Source organism: Natator depressus, chromosome 28, assembly GCF_965152275.1.
Source record: "Natator depressus isolate rNatDep1 chromosome 28, rNatDep2.hap1, whole genome shotgun sequence".
NCBI lineage: Eukaryota > Metazoa > Chordata > Testudines > Cheloniidae > Natator > Natator depressus.
In genome coordinates this window covers 5,365,904-5,379,005 of record NC_134261.1, presented here as the reverse complement: position 1 = coordinate 5,379,005, position 13,102 = coordinate 5,365,904, and the positions used below count along the sequence as shown (strand labels likewise).

The window sequence follows — 13,102 nt, the reverse complement described above, 5'->3', positions numbered from 1 at the left end:
CGGGTATTGTTGCTCTCTGTTCATGCGAGAAGGACCAGGGAAGGAAGTGGGTGAAGGAATAAGCCCCCTCACACTCGGCACACTCAGGGGAGGACGCAGAGGCAGAGCGCAGGCAGAGGTGAGATGATGCGGGGGGGTCGGGGAGCTGCTGGTGGGTGCAGAGCACCCCCCATATTTTTCCCATGGGTGCTCCAGCCCCAGAGCCCCACGGAGTCTGTGCCTATGCCTGCTTCTGTATGTTTCTGCACCATTAATAGCCCTGCCCTCTGCTCACGTGTAGAGACACAACATCACGGGCCTGTAAGTCACCTGAAAACATCTGCCCTGCAGCCTATCGGAATGTGACTTCACACCTCTGTGGATATCGCAGTCATGAACTCATAAATATTGCCGTCATAATGTAAGAGACGGGGCTGGGGTTGCACCAGTTGAGGCCTTATCCGTACTGAGTAGAGAGGAAGAATTACTTCTTCTGTCTTGCTTACAACTCCCCTGCTGACCCATCCCAGAATGAGGTTTGCTTTTTTGGCAACAGTGTTACATTGTTGACCCACATTTAGTTTGTGATTCACTATGAGCCCAGACCCCTGTCTGCAGTACTCCTTGTTCGACAGTCATTTCCCATTGTGCATTTGTGCAGTTGATTATTCCTTCCTAAGTGGAGTACTTTGCGTTTGTCATTATTGAATTTCATCCTATTTACTTCAAACCTTTTTCTCCAATTTGTCAAGATCGTTCTGAAGTCTCAAATAACCTTTTGGTTACTCGATAAAAAGAACTTTTTTAAAAGTAAACAATTAGAAGGTGCAAAGCTATATTGAGAATGGATTACAAGAAAGGGAGACCAGTTCAGGGACTCAGAACAGCGGAGAGGACAAATTTTTTATTGGTATGAGACTTTATGCAGACATAGAGACTGCTTAGGGACTCAAACACTAAAACATGAATGACAACTATATCTATCCATGTTGGGGATGGTATATAACAAATATACTGGTGGAGCTGGGGGAAATACATGGCTGAGGAAATTTTCTGTGGCCAAAAGATAGTTCTTTAGCATGACAACGTTCTGGGCTAATGACAAGGTCCACTTACTCCACTGGCCGAGCCATTCCTCACAGGCCAGCAGCTGCCTCTCCCAGTTCACATTCCCCACCTCGTCACCGACCGAACGCTAGAAGGCCCAGCTCATCAACCTGCCCACTCTTGCAGCCCTCCTCTTCCGCCCTGACTGACAGGGAGGAGTATTAAGCCTCCCTCCCTTAGGCCAGCCCTTCAGCATTCCTGGGGAACACCAATGCCACCCAAGTGACTTAGGTTGACAGTAGGTCAACCAATAGGGCTGCCTCCTAGGCCAGGCTGCAGCCCAGCTTCAGGACTCAGAGGAAATGGAGCTCGTATCCCTACCTTCAGGGATCCAGGCATGGCCAGCCTTCTGGATCAAATGTCCCCTCTTGTGCTCAAGTCACAACAGCTAGTGGGCAAAAGACAGGCTCCCATGTGATTTGAGAGAGCAAGACAAAGCCTTGGGACACCCAGTAGCATTAAGTGCTGAAATAACTATCCCAAGGTCCAACTGAGACTTGAACTCGGATTGCAGAATTCAAAGGCCGGAGTGCTAGCCCTTACTCCATGGGATAAATGGGGAACAGCTTGTGTTCTGTTGACTTCTGGTGTGGAAGGGCCTGGGTGGACAGTTTTTCCCTTCTTCGCTCAAGGCCTCAATGGCCTCTGTCCAGCCCTGTATTTGCTCAACAGGTCGGCATGCAGTGGTTTGCTGTAGACCCATAGGCCTTTCTTCCTCCAGACTGTGAGGCCAGTGGGCATGTGAGAAAGTTGCCCCTTCAGTCTCTGGCACTAAATGGACCTTCCTAGGAAAGGCCAAGTCCTGAAAAGAAAAAAAAAGTAACACCAAGAAGGGTACTGAAGAGACACCTCCTGAGGGATACTACAGGGGGAAAGGATCCCTTCTCTACCTGATCAGGGACTTGAACTCTGGTCCCTCAGATTAAAAGTTTGGTGCACTACTAACTGAGCTAACCAGGCTTGCATAGGAAAAGGGCAAGTTTGGCGCAGAAGAGAAACTAGTCTAGAAAAAGAAGGCAGGAAACAATACAGAAAACTTGCTACTCTCACTCTCTTAGCAGCTCTAGCCCCAGCCTCCTCTTCCATCCAGTGCCCTGAGACCTTCTTCTTTCAGTTAAATATTGGATCCAGGAGAAAACACGGTTATACAAAGCAAAACGAAATCACAGACAGAAATGCCATTGGAAGAACAAAAAGAAAAAAGGAAAATGCAATCCCCATCATATTATGGTATCTGGGCCAATCCTGCACTGAGAGGACCTGCTAACGTTATAGAATCCTAGAATATCAGGATTGGAAGGGACCTCAGGAGGTCATCTAGACCAACCCCCTGGTCAAAGCAGGACCAATTGTTAGGGGGCTTATTCCTTCACCCACTTACTTCCCTGGTCCTTCTCACATGAACAGAGAGCAACAATACCCGAAGTCCAAAGGTGCAAACAATTCAATGTTTATTGGGGTGAACTTCCAGCAAGCATGATTCCAGTTTCCTTCCTTAGTGTCCCCCTTCCCAGCTCTGACACCACAGAGCCTTACCTGTGTCCCTGTTCCCATTCCTGCCCTTAGCCAAACATGATTCCAATTTCCCCACCCCTTTCCGTGTTCCCATTTCCACCCCACACACCCACCCACTCACTTCCTGATTGACTGCAGACTATATAGTAAAACTTGAGTTCTGCTTAGCTATACCTTACCCAATCATTTTCCTGAAATTTAACTAACCAATCCTAACATATTGTAACATGATTATGTAACCAATTATATCCCACCACCTTAATTAGTTTACACCCAGCAAAATTAATTATACAGCAGACAGGAACAATCAGAGAACCAGACAGAGACGATACAGACAAACAATAGGGAAATGGGGACTACAGTGATAGAACAAACACAGAAGTGAGGATTTCACATCCCAGCTATTGATAAGTGAGTTCTTGCCAGACAGGATGCTATCAAACTAAGTTTCCTTTTACATCTTCTAGGCACTTCCCTTTCTCTGGAGGCGATAGGCATTATCAGGACAGGATTGTATTCCTAACAGCCCAATAGTACCTTACTTCAACGTGACTAGTTTGGAATGTGAGGAGGTGACCGGTCGCTTCCTAGCTTATGGCTGCCTCTGCTGCTTAGCCAAAGATCTTAGCCTAAGCACAGGGCCTCAGACTGTCACAGTAAGAGAAGGCCCTTACACTGGCAGACAGTGATTTTGATTCTCTCTTTTATACCTCTATAACTAGCTAAGTGATAAGACTACACCTAAATTCTTAGAGTCTAGGCCTTTACAGACAGGCCTAAATATCTATATCCTAACACCAATCCCCAACTAAATCATCCCAGCCAGGGCTTTGTCAAGCCTGACCTTAAAAACCTCAAAGGAAGGAGATTCCACCACCTCCCTAGGTAACCCATTCCAGTTCTTCACCACTCTCCTAGGGAAAAAGTTTTTCCTAATGTCCAACCTAAACCTCCCCCACTGCAACTTGACACCATGACTCCTTGTTCTGTCATCTGCTACCACTGAGAACAGTCTAGAGCCATCGTCTTTGGAACCCCCTTTCAGGTAGTTGAAAGCAGCTATCAAATCCCCCCTCATTCTTCTCTTCCGCAGACTAAACAATCCCAGTTCCCTCAGCCTCTCTTTGTAAGTCATGTGTTCCAGTCCCCTAATCATTTTTGTTGCCCTCTGCTGGATGCCTTCACAGAATCAGAGAATATCAGAGTTGGAAGGGACCTCAGGAGGTCATCAAGTCCAACCCCCTGCTCAAAGCAGGACCAATCCCCAATTTTTGCCCCAGATCCCTAAATGGCCCCCTCAAGGATTGAATTCACAACCTTAGGTTTAGCAGGCCAATGCTGAAACCACTGAGCTATCCCTCCCCCCAATTCTTTTCAATTTTTTTACATCCTTCTTGTAGTGTGGGGCACAAAACTGGACACAGTACTCCAGATGAGGCCTCACCAATGTCGAATAGAGGGGAACGACCACGTTCCTCGATCTGCTGGCAATGCCCCTACTTATACATACCAAAATGCCATTGGCCTTCTTGGCAACAAGGGCACACTGTTGACTCATATCCAGCTTCTCGTCCACAATAACTCCTAGGTCCTTTTTTGCAGAACTGCTGCCTAGCCATTCGGTCCCTAGTCTGTAGCGGTGCATTGGATTCTTCCCTCCTAAGTGCAGGACTCTCCACTTGTCCTTGTTGAATCTCATCAGATTTCTTTTGGCCCAATCCTCCAATTTGTCTAGGTCCCTCTGTATCCTATCCCTACCCTCCAGCGTATCTACCTCTCCTCCCAGTTTAGTGTCATCTGCAAACTTGCTGAGGGTGCAATCCACACCATCCTCCAGATCATTTATGAAGATATTGAACAGAACTGGCCCCAGGAATGACCCTTGGGGCACTCCACTTGATACCAGCTGCCAACTAGACATGGAGCCATTGATCACTACCCGTTGAGCCCGACAATCTAGCCAGCTTTCTGTCCACCTTATAGTCCATTCATCCAGCCCATACTTCTTTAACTTGCTGGCAAGAATACTGTGGGAGACAGTGTCAAAAGCTTTGCTAAAGTCAAGGAACAACACGTCCACTGCTTTCCCTTCATCCACAGAACCAGTTATCTCGTCATAGAAGGCAATTAGATTAGTCAGGCATGAGTTGCCCTTGGTGAATCCATGCTGACTGTTCCTGATCACTTTCCTCTCCTCTAACTCCTCTCCACAATAGTAGAGCCATAAAAGGCTTCAAAGCCCACTGTGCCGAACCGCCAGATCTTGGTACTTAAAGGGTGTGTTTTTGTTTTATTTTGCTTGGTAATTTACTTTGTTCTGTCTGTTATTACTTGAACCATTTAAATCTTACTTTTTATATATTGAATAAAATTACTTTTTACTTATTAATTAACCCAGAGCAAGCAATTAATACCTGGGGGAGCAAACAGCTGTTCATACCTCTCTATCAGTGTTATAGAAGGGGGAACAATTTATGAGTTTACTCTGGCTAAGCTTTATACAGAGTAAAAGGGATTTATTTGCTGTTTGAACCCCATTGGGAACTGGGTATCTGGGTGTTGGAGACAGGAGCGCTTCTTAAGCTGTTTTCAGTTAAGCTTGCAGCTTTGGGGGACATGGACCAGACCTGGGCCTGTGTTTGTAGCAGGCTAGCTTGTTTGGCTCAACAAGGCAGGGTACTGAAGTTCCAAGCTGGCAGGGAAAACGGGCTCAGAGGTAGTCCCAGCACATCAGGTGGCAGCCCAAGGGGTTTTCTGTGACTCACCGCATCACAGGACCTTCAGTCTGGACCAGTATGGCCATTCTAACATCCTTATGCTCCTTTCATGTAGATGCCTGGGATTCTGCCTCACAATGTGTCCCTGAGCTCTCAGCCAAAATGCTCCAGACAGGCAAACACTCTGGGCTCCTGAAGCCTCTGCCACCCAGCTAGTGCCCTATGGCTCATCCCTAACCCTTCATGCTGCTCCTTTCTACAGAACGTGAACGGAGAGGAGGCGGTGCCGGAGCCTTCTCGGGACGCAGATCTGAGGCTTTGGGAGAGACAGATTGTCTGAGACATCAGAGCGCTGTAAACCATGCAGCCACCCCCTAAATCAGGGGCCTGTTCCAGCCCTGAGTCTGGGCTTCTGGGATCCCTCCCACAGAGCAGAGGGCCCACAGATTACAGCCTGAAAATAGACATGTGAAACTAACTCCTGCTCTCCCTGACAGGGCCTCCCCTAGACCAAATGGCACCCCAGGCAAGAAGCTTCTTCGCTGCCCCCCGCCCCCATATGTTAAAATTTTGAATACGTTATTTTTTACTGCACGTGGAGCTCATTTTATGATTTTCATGCACAATTTGGATGCATGATTTTCTCTATCATATAAAATGATACATTTGCATGCTAGGATCTGTAAATCTGTATTTTTCATTCCATGTGAGCAAATAAAAAAAAATCATTTCAACTAAGCATATAGAAACTTTTAAATTTAAACAGTAACTGAAATGTGCAAACATCTAGAAATTGAACGGCCACCAACACAGGGTGGACCAGTCTTAACTAGAGTTACAGTAAGAGACAGAGTTTGAATGTTAATCATAGTGCTTTAGTTCAAGGTCATTTTTCTCACCTTTGCCCTCATGAACTTAAGCTCAGCATTAGAGAGATCGAAACACTGGCCAATGGCATTTTCAAGTGATAAAATAGCAAGCGATGTCGGTCTCTCCTTGGCCATTGTAGATGAAAGATATGTTTTAATGAGCCTGAGCATCAAGGCAAGGGTGGATCTGTCTATCTCCGTCCTCTACGCTAGTGGGCCCCAATTCCCTGGCAACCAGTAGGTGAAGCTGAGACAACAGGGTGGGGTGGCAAGTGTCAGCAGGACTCTTGTTGCCGGGGTCTAGCTGCCCAACTTCCTCCCTGTGCCACTGGGCCCCAGTCGCCTTCAGCCAAGGAACTAAGGCAGGAATGGGGTGAGGAAGCAAGTCAAGTTGAGCAAGGCGGGCAAAACTTCAACTTGCCTTCGTGGGCCACTCACAATGATGTTCTTTTTGTGTGCCATGGCTGACAAAACATCCTGACAGAGAAACAGCAGGCCAAAAAGGTGCCCTGTAGGTACCAAAGTCGTTCAGTCAGGAGAGCATTAGACTGAAGATCTAGAGGTCCCTGGTTCAATCCCAGGCTTTGGCATGCTCTTTGGTCCCTTTGTGTGCAGGGGTGGGCTGTTTTCTGGAAGTGCAGTGGTGCCTTTACCTGCCACAAGTTCCTCATTTCAGGCTCCCCAGCAGGAAAAGACAGGGGAGGCTTGTGCACCAAGTTGGCCCACCTGAGCTTTCTTTCTTCTCTTGCTCTTTCTCAGCAAGGGGAAGAAAAAGAAGCTCTCCTTCAAGCTGGAGTGACAAGGGCGATGTAAGGATGACTTCCTGAGCGCCAGCTCCAGTCCTTTGCTTTACCACCTGACCTATCGAAGGGCTGCCACCACTTTCTCCAGGTTTGCCCATCAGTGTGTGCCAGGGCGAGCACCAGCCAAGTGGATGGAATTTGAAAGGAGAGGCGGAGCCCTGCAACAAACCTTCTGTAGTGTAGTGGTTATCATGTTTTCCCAACACGCAAAAGGCCCCTGGTTTGAAACCATGCAGAAACATGATGGCTTACTTTTCCCAGCTCCCCTTGCAGTCCAGCAAGGCATTCCTCCTTCTGCCACTCTCCTGTCCCTGGGATAACCCCAACCTGCATGACAGAGGGTGGTGAAATGAGCTGAGATAAGCGCCTTGCATCAACTGGGGAAAGCTAGAGGATCGAGGCCAGTCACCTTTTGGAGCCTTTTGACTTGGCCTCCTCTGCCCTTGGATGTAGCTCTTCCGGCTGGCCTCCTTTGCATGACTTGCCAAAGAAGGAAGTGAGGCAGGAATGGGGCGAAAGAGGAAAGTCATGCTGAGGAAGGCAGGGCAGAAGCTAAGCGCCTCAGTGAGGCTAAGTGGGGTTAGTAGAGTACCACCATTCATTCTGCCAAAGCCTGGGGAGGTGCAGTTGGCTGCTGGGAGGTAGAATCCTGTGCCTGCCTTTTGGCTTCCCAAGGATTTCTACTTGCAGCCCCGGGGAAGAAGCTGGGTTCTGGGTGGAAGGAAAATAAGCAATGGTGAGTCCGAGTAGTCTCCTTTCTGGCCAAGATGGTGTGCTGTGGTGGGCTTGGGAGTTGCCTGCGAGCCGTGGGTGGACTTGTTCCAGCGAGAACAGCTGCTTCTTTCTGGCCAAACTGGGGGCACCAGCGGCAGCTTGTCAGGGGGCAGGTGCTGGCTAGAGTGAATGGGATATAGGAAACCCCAGCCTGCCCCTCTGGACCAAGTCCACTGTTTGTCTCCTGCATTGTGACATCCAGATTTACATCTTCCTAGCATGAGCTGCAGCACGTGTATTAAGCCTTCCTGGTTGGCTCAGTCATTGCCAAAGTAGCTCAGTTGGGAGTGCATTAGATGGATGATCTGAAGGTTTCTGGTTTGATGCCAGGCTTTAGCACACCCCTTCACCCTGGGCATATAGTGCTGGGCTTTTTTCTCGCTGTGCAACTGTGCCTTGAACTCATGAGTTCTCCTAATTTCAGAGGCAACACTTGCAGAGGGCACTATATGGGGCTGTCATAAATATAAAGGGAAGGGTAAACCCCTTTAAAATCCCTCTTGGCCAGAGGAAAAATCCTCTCACCTGTAAAGGGTTAAGAAGCTAAAGGTAACCTCGCTGGCACCTGACCAAAATGACCAATGAGGAGATAAGATACTTTCAAAAGCTGGGAGGAGGGAGAGAAACAAAGGGTCTGTGTCTGTCTGTATGCTGCTTTTGCTGGGGATAGACCAGGAATGGAGTCTTAGAACTTTTAGTAAGTAATCTAGCTAGGTATGTGTTAGATTATGATTTCTTTAAATGGCTGAGAAAAGAATTGTGCTGAATAGAATGACTATTTCTGTCTGTGTGTCTTTTTTGTAACTTAAGGTTTTGCCTAGAGGGATTCTCTATGTTTTGAATCTAATTACCCTGTAAGGTATCTACCATCCTGATTTTACAGGGGTGATTCCTTTACTTCTATTTCTATTAAAAGTCTTCTTGTAAGAAAACTGAATGCTTTTTCATTGTTCTCAGATCCAAGGGTTTGGGTCTGTGGTCACCTATGCAAATTGGTGAGGATTTTTACCAAACCTTTCCCAGGAAGTGGGGTGCAAGGGTTGGGAGGATTTTGGGGGGAAAGATGTGTCTAAACTATGTTTCCCAGTTAGAGTTTGGTGGTGGCAGTGGATATTCCAAGGACAAAGGATAAAATTAATTTGTACCTTGGGGAAGTTTTAACCTAAGCTGGTAAAAATAAGCTTAGGAGGTTTTCATGCAGGTCCCCACATCTGTACCCTAGAGTTCAGAGTGGGGGAGCAACCTTGACAGGGGTCATGAGCCCCACCTGGGTTAGCATCCCTGCTACATCATGCAGTGCTGCCAGGCTCCCTCCCTGCACAGCAGCTGCTGGAGGGGGAAGTGGAGAGGGGCTGCCTTTGCTGCTTCCTCTCCCTGCATTGTTCACACCTGGGAGCGGCTGTTGATCGTAAGGGGATGGGGCTGAACCTTGAAATTGTGACACCCCCCCCCACCTCTTTCGGCAGACACCAGTCATCTGTGCCTGGTTTCCAGCTCCTCAGCCAGAGGACAAAGTGGTATTCTGCACTGTGGCCAGCCCTTATTTTTTTTCTCCCCTTCATGAGAAAAAAAGTAATCTCTTTTCAACCCCCCGTCCTGCCGTTGACCGAGGTGTGACTTTCTAAATTCCTGCTACAATGGAGGATTCAGAGTTAGTGGGGCCCTGTGCACATAAAGTCCATGAAACATTCCCCTTTCATCCCAGCCCTGGTATGTCGCCAGTAGCCGCTCTCCCCTGGGAGCAGCAAAGGATGTTTCCCATTTTCCAGGAGACCCTAACCAGGGACTAGTCAGCTTCAGGCTTCTCCTCTCTCCCTTCTTGGAATCAAGTTCACGTTTTTACCATGAATTAAAGCAGCCCAAACCCCCAGAGTCTGGATCAGTGTCACAAGTGTCTCCATGGAAGACAATTTGTTAAATCCCAGATGAGTGGAATGAAATCAGTTCTCAGCCTGAGTCCTTTGCTCTTAATCCTGAGGATATTGTCCCACCGTGGGGCTATTTCCCGCCTCTCTTTCACACAGAAGCACAATTTTCTTTGCACAGACGCAGGAACAGCAAGATCTTTCTCTGTTCCTTGTGCAGAGCAGGGTGTCAAATTCCATGGAACCTTCCTCTTCTGCGATGGAAACAGTGGACAAGCAGGGGGCCCTGGGCACCTCCAGCCTTAGCAGTGAGTTCACTCCAGGTGGAGGGGGAAAAGAACCCTGAAAATCTCAGGGCTTCAGGGAAGACCCAACCCCTGCTACCAGGATCACTGAGGTGCTGGAGATCTGCATGGGATAGGGACTGTCTGAATTGTCAAGGTGGGAAATGAATAACCATCTACAACTAGATCCACCTCATTAACCACCGACACAGGCTGATCTTACTGCAGATAGAAAGGAAACTGGGAGCGATTCTTTGCTGTTCAGCCATAGAAACAGTGACCCAATTACACCACAGGGAATGTGCTAGGGAAAGCTGGACTTTACAGGCAAGTGGAACTAGTAGATCCTAGAAATACCTGGAGCTCCCCACACCACTTCTGCCAGCAGGGTCAGGTGTTGAGCTGCTCTCCCCACCCCCATTACTTTCCAGCAGGGAGTGACAGCACTACCCAGCCAATGCAGGGGAGAGGGCTGAGTGTATCTCTGCACCCTGAGTCCAGGGCAGGCACTCTCTTTGCCCCACACATAGAATCTAGCCCTGCTGCAAAGTGACCCCTAAGAACCAGCAACCTCCAGGACAGGAGGTTTGGCCCTCAGAGCAGGGATTGTGTCCCTCATGCTGCTGTTAGGCCCCTGGATGCTCTGGAAACAGGAAGGATCTGAGTGTAACCCATAGCAGCAATAACCTATCTGGGGATGTAGCTCAGTGGTAGAGCACATGCTTTGCATGTATGAGGCCCTGGGTTCAAGCCCCAGCATCTCCAAGTTTTCTTTTCACCCGGCTGTTTTGCTCATGCCCAGCGGGGATGTGGCCCACCAGCCTCCCTGCACAAGTTTCAGTCCTGCTCAGGGAGGGGCAAGTGCCAATTGCATGGAAGGTCTGGGGGGTTTCTGCTCCTAAGTCACCTCGGTACTTTTAAGATTCCCACCTGCTGTGCTGTTTGGGACAATGGTGGATGAGAAGGGAGAATCCTCCAGCACTGCAGGGAAAGGTCCCATCTGCCCAGACTGAGGGGCAAGGAAACGGAGGGGCAGTCAGTGCTCAGAGAGGAGAGAGGTCAGTGATTTACACCCACCAGGGGACGCTGTCCTTTTGAGGTGAGTGCAGCTGGCTTGGGATGGTGCTGACAATGGATAGAAAACAGGCTGGAGTCGATGACAGATGAGACCACAGAAGGGGAAGGCGAAGGGCAGCTCCACAGAAGGTCCTGGGTGCTCAGATGCCCCTGGCCTGTCCTAGAGAGAGAAAAGACACAGAGGGACCCAGCCCCCCTACAGTCATCCCATGGACACGAATCTGGTTGGGAGTGGGGTGAAGGTTCCCTCTGGACAAAAGGGAGCTGAAATCCCCCAGTGTCCTGGAATTTAAGCAATGCAAGCTTCAAACCCTGCACGGGTGGGGGCTGAGGTGCAGCAGCAGAAGGTTGGGTTGGACAGGGGCGGCAGGTTTGTATAATTGTTGGTGGTGCCCAGAATGGGACCAAGTCCTGCTCCCTGCCTCACACACACACCTGCCTAAAGCTCTGGGAGAGAGTTTGGGTGCAGGGTCTGGGCTCATGCAGGGGGTTGGGGTGCAGGAGGAGGTGCGGAGGGCAGGCTCTTGGAGAGAGTTTGGGTGTGGGTGTGAGGTCTGGACTGGGGCAGGGGGTTGGGGGTGTGGGAGTGGGTGAGGAGTGCGGCGTTTACCTCGGGCATCTCCTGAAAGCAACCCCCACCCCCCTCTAGCCCCTAAGTGGGAGGATGGGGGGCGTCCCTGCACACCGCTGCCCGCAGACTCCACCCCCTCAGTTCCCATTGCCAGAGTTGGCGCTCAGGGCAGGGGCAGCGTGTGGAGACCCCCCTGCCTCAGGGGCCACAGGGACGTGCTAGCCACTTCCGAGAGTGGCACGCCACGCGGAGCGAGAGCGGGCAGGAAGCCGCCTTAGCCCCCTTGTGTTGCCAGTGGTGGTGGCGGGGGTCCCTGGGCCCTTTTAAATTGCCCAGGGGTGGCAGGCGGGGCCAGGGGGGACACTCCCAAGGGCATAACGTTGCTTTGCACAATGATAAATCTTGGAACAGGATAGAAATGAAATGGCGGCAGAACCTAAGGAATGAAAAGCCTCTGGATTCTTCTGTGTGCATTGACTCCGAACGGGAGCTGTAATTTGACTCACTTTGTGGCTGCAGCCGGTAAAATATCAGGACAAAGTCATCCCAGTGATTGTGACGCTGGGTTTGAGGAGGCTTTGGTTTTATTAAAATGTAATTAGCATGGTACACTTGTGTTTTTAAAAGTGGCTTCCCCAAGCAATCCCAAGTTGTTCTTCCCACAGCTGGCTGATGGTGGGCAGCAGGGGATGTCCCCGATCTGTGGGGGAATCTCTCTGGGCCCCACTGTTAGTTCTCCAGCCTTTCTCCCCCTAACCACACACCCCTCCTCTCCCCATTATCAATGTTTTACAGTGACCCCTCCCTCCCTTTATGGGACACAGACTCTCTGTGACAGAGACTGACTGGGGCTCCTCTCTGCAGGGCCCCAGTGGGGAAGAAAAGAGACTGGGGGGCGAGAAGACAGGCAGAAGGAGTCAAATGGGCCGAGACCAGAATAGAGGAGATTTTCTTCCTGTTAAAATGTACTGGAGTCTCGTCACTGAAAAGCCACGTCTTTAGTGAGGTTTGAAGCATCTGCCTTTCAATTACCAGGCAAAGGTGTGAACCACAGAGACTGGTAACTGCCTATTTTGTGTAAGAAGCACCTGCAGTGGGTGCAACTGGTTAGTGCAAAGGGGACTGCTGCTGGGGTTATGAGTTCAAGCCTTACCTAGAGCCCTGGTTTCTATTGCCCATGTAGCTTCCCCAACTTGCTTTGCCCAATTCATAGGGGAAACGCCAAACTAGGGTAATGCAAGTAAATTCTAAAATGTGCAAGTGCGTAGCTCAGGAACACCCATCCCATGCTGCCATTATTTCTGGTAGATTGTTCGCTGGTAGGGAGAATTGATTTATTTGCTGCTGAGAAAGCTGCCAGGACAGGCACCAGATCTCCCTGCTTCTTCAAGCACACCCCTGGCTCCTTCCCTGCCCCAGTCACTGCTGAAGGAGGATCCTATATGCACTGAGACCAAAACTGTCCTGTGGCTTCTTAGTGCAGTTGGCAGCATGTCAGTCTCATATTCTGAAAGTCCTGAGTTCAAGCCTCAGAGAAGGCA

At 49.5% G+C, this 13,102-nt stretch overlaps 3 non-coding genes across 3 annotated transcripts; all 3 read left to right on the top strand.

The window, feature by feature from the left end:
* The first annotated feature begins 6,704 nt into the window (after nt 1-6,704).
* TRNAF-GAA (transfer RNA phenylalanine (anticodon GAA)) lies at nt 6,705-6,777 on the top strand. Its single transcript has one exon. It is a non-coding gene; the product is annotated as a tRNA-Phe (tRNA).
* Nucleotides 6,778-10,606: 3,829 nt separating this feature from the next.
* On the top strand, nt 10,607-10,678 carry TRNAA-UGC (transfer RNA alanine (anticodon UGC)). Its single transcript has one exon. It is a non-coding gene; the product is annotated as a tRNA-Ala (tRNA).
* A 2,351-nt stretch (nt 10,679-13,029) lies between these two features.
* Nucleotides 13,030-13,102, top strand: TRNAM-CAU (transfer RNA methionine (anticodon CAU)). Its single transcript has one exon. It is a non-coding gene; the product is annotated as a tRNA-Met (tRNA).